The 9,931-nt window shown below is 42.0% G+C and overlaps 1 pseudogene; it reads right to left on the bottom strand.

The window, feature by feature from the left end:
* Window positions 1-1,763: 1,763 nt before the first annotated feature.
* On the bottom strand, window positions 1,764-2,224 carry LOC101642001 (annotated as a pseudogene).
* Window positions 2,225-9,931: the final 7,707 nt, after the last annotated feature.

Below are 9,931 nucleotides of genomic sequence, written 5' to 3'. Positions count from 1 at the left end.
CTTTTTTCATATCTTACATCGTCCTCCGTTGCCTTTTTAACTAAGGCTATTTTAAGGCTAGGACAGTGGTCGGCAAACTGTGGCCTCGAGAGCCATATGGAGTTCTTTTGGTATGTACATGTGGCTCTGAAGTAAAATAAGAAACGAAAACAAAACTAACATAGTTTCATTTAAAGGACATAATTCAGATCATGGTGATTTCTCTTGTTTGTAAAAATATATTTAAAATTCTTATATACATTTTTTAATTGTTGTGAGGGACCAGATGGCTCTTCAGTCTCAAAAGTTTACCAAGCCCTGAGGTAGAGAGATGTGTACCGTTAGGAGACAGTATAGATGGATAAAGGACACTTCAGACATAAAAGATGGTCTGGTCAAGACATTTTTACTATGGTTACTTGCACATGATATATATTGGAAACATGCTTTTAAAAAATAATGTATTGTGTTATGATAATATCCAGCAGAAATACAGCAATTCCATAATTTCTACATATAATACTCAGTGACATTGATCACATTCTTCTTAATCAATAGTATCACAACTATTGTTAATCTCTTCCCAAGTGGTTCCTCGCTCGTTAACTTAAATTCACGGTCTCTTATGTTTTCTGTTTCGTAGCTAAACTTTTGTATGGCTGTTGTCAATTTGATCACATATAGATAGATCTTAAAAGAGTACAAAGCTTAAAGCAGACATTCCTTTTATTAAAAAAATGTTGTTTGACTGGAAAGTTTACCGGAAAAATAGTTTTCCATTCAACAATTTATGTACATTTTGATTCGTGACCATGATGGCACGTCCCACAATATAAGAACACTTCCCTTTCCTCCCGGTGTTTACCTTTTATGCTCATTGTTTTCTTTCCGTCCTGCCTTCTGAGTTTTATCTCACAGCAAACGCCATTCTTTTGAATGGCTGGTTGTTCTAAGGAGTGTGTACTTCCCTGGTGTTTACTTCATATAGGCCTTTCTATATTTTGGCTGAAATTGACTCAGTAGGACAAGGTCATGAAAGCAAACATTCTTTACCTGTCAAGTTAAACCAGTGTTTTCCAAAGTGGGCTATACCACTCCCTAGGGGGCACTGGAGTGATCCAAGGGACTGCAAAAGCAGGTACCTACACTTTATCCTGGATTGTGGGCTGTAGTACAAAGATTTTTTACTTGTGTAGTGGGACTCTGAGTTTTTGTTTGTTTGTTTGTTTACTGAAAAGTGGGGCATTAGGCAAAACAATTTTGGGAACCTATGAGCTAAACTGCTATTTGGTTTTGACAAGATTTAAGGAGATATTTTAGGCTTAAGATTCAAGGTTCAGTTTATCTAGGATCATAGTTTAGGGGCTTTTCCTGCCTCCACAGTTCCAGAAAGTCTGGAAGCTATGAGAATTTTCAATTCTGTTCTGAATTTCCCCTTTTGATCAGGATCTTTCTTTCAAAATTTTGAAAAATGAAACAAAACAATAATGATAGCCAGGTACCATCCAGTTCTTCTGGTTTCATGACAAACGAGGCGACTGTTTTGTTTTGTTTTCCTTTAGACTAAAAGTTGACAAGTTTATTTTCACATGTCACAAGAGAAACAAAAATTGTTTTACTTTGATTTTTGTCCACTACCCCTTTCCACAAATGATTCTCCTTTGGATAGAAAGGAGGAGCAAATCTTCCGTGTTGTGCTGTTAGAAAACACCCGGAGTCACAGCATCATGATCTCTTGCGAAGTGGTGCATGGAATAGAGAACTGAAAAGGCTGTGCTCGGCCTTTATCTGTCTGGTCAAGTCATTCCTGGCCTAGTGGGCCCCATCATAGGACAGGCCAGGGGCCGCATCACTGGGGGCCCAGGCATCCTTGGCATGCGGCTTCCCATGGGTGACCTCATTCCAGGAGCAGATCCCTTTGGCGTCATTCCAGGAAGAGGAGGGCCTATCATCGGCACCATGGTGGGCCCTCCATGTGGGGTGTCGGCATCATAGGGCGAAGAGGACCTGGGAGCGGGGAACCAACGCCCCTGCTGGAGGAGGAGGGGAGAATGAAGTAGGAGCTATCTTTCTTTGTGGAAAAGCAGCTGTTGTTTTGTCATTGAGGCTCGGAGCCTGCCATTCCTGTCTGATAGCAGCCCTTCACATTCTCTTGTTGTTTCTTCCCACGGCAATGTGTCTTCTTCCCAGGTGGAGCGTCAAGGGTTAGGCATGTATCGCAGTAGTCACAATAAAACGTAGGCATGTTGCTCAGCCGGTCATTTGCTACTCCCGAGGCAACAGTTAATAGAGGCAATTAGCGACAGAGCCCATTTCCTCTGTCTTTCCTCGTTACTCCAGGTGAACAGAAACCATCTGCTGTGGCTAGGGTGGCTCCTTGCAAGCAGCAAAGTACCATTTGAACAGAAGCACTGAATGTTATGAGACCAAATGATCTGAGAAACCATGAAATCATGACCTGGAGCGTTCAGACCAAGGAACCAAATTCCATAAGGTGTTTGATTGAGTGTATAGAAATGACTTCACCAGTTACTACCCTTTGTGTCGCTGCTGTCAATATACCTATCATATATTGACCAATTCAAAAGTTACAAACGTACAACTTCATGACAGCAACTACATTAATCAGCCGTGAAATCTCACCGGTAGTCAATGAAATTTTTCTATCTCCAGTAACTGAAAGTCAGTACTACATAAGTCAAACAAAACCCTCCCCCCTCCTTCATGATCCCTGTAACCACTACGAAATTTACGTTGCTCATATATACAATATTTGTCCTTTTCTCTGAAGGTAATGTCTTTATCCATAATGTCATCTATATTACAATATGTACAGGGAATACCAGAAAGATGTCTACTGACGTTTTATTAACCACACAAAGGCATTCGACTGTGTGGACCATAATTCCCTCTGGGTAATCTTGAGAAAAATGGGATTTCCAGGACACTTCATTGGACTCCAGTGGAACTGCTACACAGATCAAATGGCAGGTGTGCGAACAGAACAAGGGAAGACTGCATGGTTTAAAATCAGGAAAGGTGTGCATTAGGATTGTGCCCTCTCACTAAACTTGTTTAAGCTGTAGGCTGAAAAAACATCAAAGAAGTTGCATTATATGAGCAAGAATGTGGCATCAAGAGAAAGACTTAGGAACACCCTGTGATGTGCAGATGACACAACCTTGCTTGCTGAAAGGGAGGAGACTTGAAGGTTGCAGGTTGCAGTATGGATTATGACTCAGTGCAACACGATGCAAATCCTTTAGCCAGCTTGTTGCCAGACATTGGTCAGCACATTCTGTCACAATTCTTTTCTTTGTCGGGTCCGTGCCACTAATTGTCTCCTCATTCATGGCTTATTTTGGTCATCTGTAGTTTTTCTCTTTCCCTTTGTCAGTCTAGTTAAAGGCTTGTATATTTTATTTATCTTTTCAAAGAGCTTCCAGTTCTGGGTATTCTATTGTCTTTCTGGTTTCGATTTTATTTACTTTCGCCCTGCTCTGTGGTTGTTTGGGGGTTTTCTCCTTTTCTTATAGGTTAAGCCTTCTGTTATTTTCCTCTTTCTAGCCTCGGATGTTGTCCAAGTAAAGCGTTGATGCGAGATTGTTTCTCTTTGTTCATGAAGCTCTTTATTATCATAAGTTACCCTTGTAGTTAAGTCCTCCCTGAATACCTTAACTTTACATATGTGTTGTTTAATTTCCATATGTTTGAGTATTGTCCAGTTGTTATTATTGTTTCTAATATTGATTAATGTCTTCATTCTCTTCTGGTCAGAGAAAATACTTTGTATCATTTCAATCTCTAGAAATTTCTTAGGATTTGCAGTATGGCCTACATGTAGTCTAGCCTGGAGAACGATTTATCACTAGATTACATATGTGTTGTTAGATGGTATATTCTACATAGGCATGTTAAGGCTAGTTGATTTAGTGTCATTCATGTCCTCTGGTAAACATGTTTATGCTTTTGAGAGAGCTCTATTGTCAAAGCCCAAATGCATGCTGTGTCTATTCAGCTTCCAAGACTATAGCTCAGCGTCCAAACCTACATCAATGGGAAATGCTGGGAAATGATACAGTCACCATGGTATCTTCCAAAATGCACACCTCAGGTGTGTCCATGGGCAAGAAGGATCCCTCAGAGGACAGTTAGAAAAATGGAAGAAAGCGGGCAAAGGATATTTTCCCAGAGAGAGGAATCAGGAACTACTGAGCTACTTGTAAGAAATTTACTCCACTCTAAGAACAGAAAAGATTTGTTATTCCTGTATAGCAGGTTTTGATTGGGCCAATGAGTATAATGTGTTTCCCTTTTATACCTATTGTCAATGGAGTAACCATTCTAGACTACAATAGCTTATACCAATTATGGTAGGAGAGCCAAAAACCAAAACCAAACTCACTGCCATCGAGTCGATGCTGACTCACCGTGACCTCCTGTGTGGTTTGGAGACTGTCATGTTAACGGAAGTAGAAAGCCCTGACTTTCTCCCACGGAGTTGCTGGTGGTTTCAAACTGCTGACCATGCAGATCGCAGCCCAACACAGAACCGTTACACCACCATACTCTTTTTATTTCAGTTTTTAAGTTGCAAGACTAGATGTTATGGAAAGGAAGGTACAACACCTGGAGACTCTAATTTCAAGATGAAAACTATAATCATGTGCAACTTTTGAACTGTCTTCCCTTCCTTCCATGGAAGCACCAATGATGTATATAATCACTGTATGCTCTTTGGGGGTTGCAATGTCTCCGCTCAAAAGATATGTTAAAATCCTAACTCCCATACATGCGAATGTGATCGTACTTAGAAATATGATTAGACACAAACCATGTCCTCAAGAAGCAGTCTAGCCGGAGAAGCAAAAAACACTCTTAATATAGTGTGGTAAGTCCAATTCCAGCGATGTGCTTACAGTACTGTGGTCGTTTCAAAGAGGAGACATTAATAGGAAAATGGAACAATCACAGACTTTTCTTGGGTTCTATAGTACTTAAGGAGTCCCTGAATGGTGAAATATTGAATGAAACTATGTGAAAGGTTGGTTGGAGACTTGTGCCCAACACAGGTGCCTCGGAAGAAAGATCAGGCGATCTACTTTGGAAATATCAGCCATTGAACATCCGATGGAGCACAGTTCTATTCTAGCACATCTGGGGTCACCATGACTCAGAATTTACTTGGTGTCAACTGATAGGGTGCCTAGAGACACACATCATAGTAGCCAGGCTGAAAAGTGGACACACCAGGCAGAAAGGAAACCAACAGCAATGGCTTGCAGGCATGAAACGGCAGAGAACTGCATGCATGTACCTGCTGTTGAAGAAACAAGTCCCAGGCAGGGCATGGCAAAAGATGAGACTGGAAGAGGTAGAAAGCCAATAATAAATGAATTGTGCAGGGTGTTATACACAGTGGTTAGGTATATTTGGGCTTTATCCTGAGAGCTGGGGGGAGGGAGTGTCACTGAAATGTTTGAAGCAGAAGCAGAGGAGTTATATAGTGAGACTTGTGCTCTAGATCAGTGCATCCCAATCTTTTTTACTCACACCCTATGGTAGAGTGATACTAATTGTAGGGCGCTCTGGTGGTGGCATGTCCAGGAGAGGTGCAGCAGGCCAAACACAACTCTCCAAAGAGCTAAGGTTGAAGGTGTGTTTTACAAGATATTGGTGATTTCCTTCCTTGAGATGGGCTATATAAATATATAGCGTCCGTTTCTTTAAAAGCAAGCAAACAAAACTCCCTCCAGCTTCCTTATCTCTCAAACTTAAACGGCGATCTGAGTGGCTTAAAACTTGAAATGGTTTTTGAGTCTTCACTGACAAACAAGTTCATCTCAAACAAACAGCAAAAGGTTAAAATGATTTTTGTATATGACTCTGAAGGTCAGGTGAAGGATGATTTGGAGGAAAACAACCAGGTGTCAAATTCAACTAACCAAGAAGAGTAAGTTGGAGAGAATAGTTGGGAGACAGACTTCAATAAATCAGATAAAGGACTGGGGAGGAAGAGGGTTGGGCTTGGATAACTAGTTGGCAGAACAGCATATTTAAGAGGAAAGATGAGTCAGGTGCAACTTTGTCTTCAAAACAAAATGACCTATTTGTTGTATAACACCTTGAAGTCTTTTAAAATTTTTTTATTTTATTGGGGGCTCTTACCACTCGTATCACAATTGATACATATCTCCATTGTGTCAAGCAGTGCAGTTTTGGTCCCAGTCCATTGGCCAGGGAGCTCTCTTCCAAATTTGAGGGCATAGCCGTATCAGCACAGCCATTTCCACTGGGAGTCAGTCAACTCCTGCAGCCTTTCTTTTGGCAGATGCTTTCAGTGCAGCTTGGACGTTCTCTTCTTTGCCAGGTAATTCTGATGCAGCTTACCTTTGATGTAGATTCCAAATTAGGCTGAGAGTCCCCCTAGACAGCCACCCACGTGCAGGTACCGTTTCCCCCAAAATAAGAATGTCTTATAAATTTTTGCTCCCAAACATGCGCTAGGTCTTATTTTCAGGGGATGTCTTATTTTTCCATGAAGAATATGGTACACATTTATTATTGTTTTAATAAAAGAGATCTTGCACTTCCTGTCTGCTCCGGCTGCACTGTGGCCAACAGTGAGCTGTGAGGTGGCCGCCCACTGCTACGGTCGAGTCACGGTAGCTTCAGGGGGGCATATTTTCGGGGAGGTCTTATTTTCAGGGGGATGCCTTATATTTCAGCGAGAGGCAAAACTGTAAGTAGGTCTTATTTTCAGGGGATGTCTTACTTTCTGGGAAACAGGGTAAGTCAAAAAAGTTGCCCTACAGAAGAATGGAATGGAATAAAATAGAAGCAAACTACTTTTAAGTTCCATTAAGTTCAGTTGTTTTGACCACTGGAATCTGTAAAAATTCCCTGTATCATTATATAAACCCCTCTTATTCTAATAGTTTCATTCTTTTTTAACAATAAAAGTGCCCTGACTTCTAACAATCTTCTATTGTGATTTAGCCACTGTGTGGCTACTATTTTAGGTACAATGAAGGATAGCAAGATGAACTACACCTGGATTTTGTGTGTAAGAAGTCTTGTTTAATTGAGGTGGCATATAGATTTTATAAGCACTGTAGGGGAGGTAGGTCAGAGCCCTGGTGTCATAGTGGTTACACGTTGGGCTGCTAACTTCAAGGTGAGCGGTTCAAAACCACCTGCCACCCTATGGGAGAAAGATGGGGCTTTCTACTCCTGTAAAGAGTTACACTCTTGGAAACTCATAGGGCCAATTCTATCCTGTCCTGTAGTCACTATGAGTCAGCATCGCCCCAATGGCAGTGACTTTTGGTTTGATAGGGGTGATAGGTACTGAGTTTTAAGAACATCTGGGAAGCACCATGTAAATATCAGCTGAGTGGGATATGGCAAAGCCACAGAAGGCCTCTAGGAAGAGTTGGTAGTTGATATATATTTTGAAATACATTTATATATGAAGTAATATGTATATGCTTGCAAGGAATAGTAGGGAGAAGTGAAGGCATTCCAGGCAGAGGTAAAAATATGCACAGGGAGAGAGATAGGGGCAACTGTTATGAGTCTCTGGGAAATAGCGGTTTGGTTTGTCTGGAGCAGGCGTCCTCAAACTACGGCCCGCGGGCCACCAAGGACATGTATCTGGCCCACCGGGTGTTTTTGCCCCATGTGTTTGCTTACTTCAAAATAAGATATGTGCAGTGTACATAGAAATTTGTTCATAGTTTTTCTTAAAACTATAGTCCCGCCCTCCAACCGGTCTGAGGGACAGTGAACTTGCCCCCTGTTTAAAACGTTTGAGGACCCCTGGTCTGGAGCATACTGGTTACTGGAGGCAGAGGGCCCAGGTGAGACCACATCTAGATGTTAACCAGTAGTCTTTGAGAGGGGTTATGGAAAATGTTTAGTCTGAGAATATGTTTTTTTTAACTTCAGAAAAATTGACTCATGCTGGAAACCCGCTCCCCCCCATTCATTATCCCAGAAGATTCCTCACCTTAGCTCTCTAAAGGGGGCTTCCTTGGCCCTCTAGTCAGTGACGGCCCTCTCTATGGAATGCCCTGACCAAGTCATTATCATGGCAGGATTTGGGGGCTTTCTCTCCCACTTGTCCTCCTCTGGGACTATCACAGTTGCTGAAAAGATAATATTAATATACAGAGAAAAATCTATTGGAATGAAGAAACTGAGTGACATGGTACCGAATGTGTATATAATACATAACTTTAAAATAATGGCTTAAAAATATCACTCACAGGTTATTCTTGGACTGACATTCCCAAGGCCCCCTTAATAGTGTCTGGAGCTTCGAGTGTCTTTTACCCCAGGACATGTTTCCTGGAGGTGGAGAGAAGACACAGCCAGTGAGCATGGTGGCCTATCTGCAACACCTTGGCCATTTTTCCTGAGTGGTCTGAGTGATCCTCTAGCCCCACAATTCTATTCCAATGACTCTCTCAGCCCTAAGCAGATTTAAGAGCCAGGGGTTACTTATTAGCACCATTTGTCGGTGCTCGGTTAATGACGAAGGCTTGCTTGGGCTATGTAACATCCGTGAGATCCTATATACCAACAGAGAAATTAAGGGGTGATAGCACAAATGTCAAGTTTGTGGGAAGTCCCTACCCAGAGTCCCAGATGGTGATCGATTGCCTGGGTTTTCGTGTATGGGTAACAATCCATTAATGGATTTCTTTCAAATGGTGGTGGTGGTGGGGGGGGGCTGGTGGTTGTACAGAGATTGAAAAGAAGAAAACACATTGAATGAATACACACATTTATTAAGTAATTAACAAAGGCATACCAATAAGCACTTACACTATGTAGAGAGAGCACAGATAGGATTCTCTCTGAACTGTGTCTTTTCCCAACAAAGAATTATTCAATGCTTCAGGTGATGAAAGCACAAGGGAACGTCTCAGTCCTGTTATCATTCTTCCCCACTTTTTTTTTTTTGAGCTCTATCGTGATCCTCAGTGGGTTGATCATCTGTTGCCATGAGGTCTTTAGAAGTCTGCTGATGGCAGGGATTCCTTGGATTCCTTCTGCATTTCCCTGATCATTTAAAATGAACAGGTTCTTTGCTTTAATAGGTGCTCTTGCTACTGTTACTCTAGAATCCTCTCTCTGCCTCTTTATGTGCTTACAACACATTGCATCACTTATGGGAGACAACTCCTTCTCTCCCCTGAGGAAAACCGAGGGATTTTCTTATGTCTGTTGTACATTGGGGGCGGTGCTTTGCCTGCCTGTGTCTATGTACAACACTAGAATGCTGGGCTCACTTCCAATTCTGATTTCTGTATTCACTTGAGTGCTGTGCTTTGGCTTTGGGCTTCTGCCTGTAACAGGCATCCAGCCTCTTGTGCCTCAAATAAAGTTCATCCTGTAGCCTGCTGGAAGCCTTTTCTACCCCGTTTTCTACTTGGAATTCTTGGCTTTAAGTCCCCAGATTACCCTGCTGCCTGATAAAGAAGCCTAAGTTCAGACACTAAAAGGAAACTCTGGGTTTAGAAAGTGGGCATTTCTAGGATAGGAAAGCTGGTGTGCCGAGGTGTTGTTGGGTGTTAGAAGGTAGTCATTAGACTACTTCGAACATGTATTCATACTTCCTATGTCATGCTCTTTATGTTGTTAAGTGCTGAGTCGATTTTTAGCTCAGTGATGCCAAAGGACAGAGCAGAGTTACCCATAGGGTTTTCTAGGCTGCAACATCGACGGGACCCTACTGCCAGGTCTTTCCCCTGTGGAGCCTCTGAGCGTGTTCAAACAGCCAACCTTTTGTTCAGCAGCAAGATTCTTAAGCACTGTGCCACCAGGTATCTATGTACATGCTGTTTTCTTAAGGCTGACCATTTGCGTGGATTCTGGACCGTGGCATTTCGGGATGCTCAGTATCTAGCCATTATTTTAGGCTCATTCCTAGATCAGAACTTTG

The sequence above is a fragment of the Echinops telfairi genome, unplaced genomic scaffold, assembly GCF_000313985.2.
Source record: "Echinops telfairi isolate 266 unplaced genomic scaffold, ASM31398v2 ScPeMD7_20;HRSCAF=75, whole genome shotgun sequence".
Classification (NCBI taxonomy): domain Eukaryota; kingdom Metazoa; phylum Chordata; class Mammalia; order Afrosoricida; family Tenrecidae; genus Echinops; species Echinops telfairi.
The sequence above is the reverse complement of the archived record's forward strand: the minus strand, read 5'-3'. Positions and strand labels throughout refer to the sequence as shown.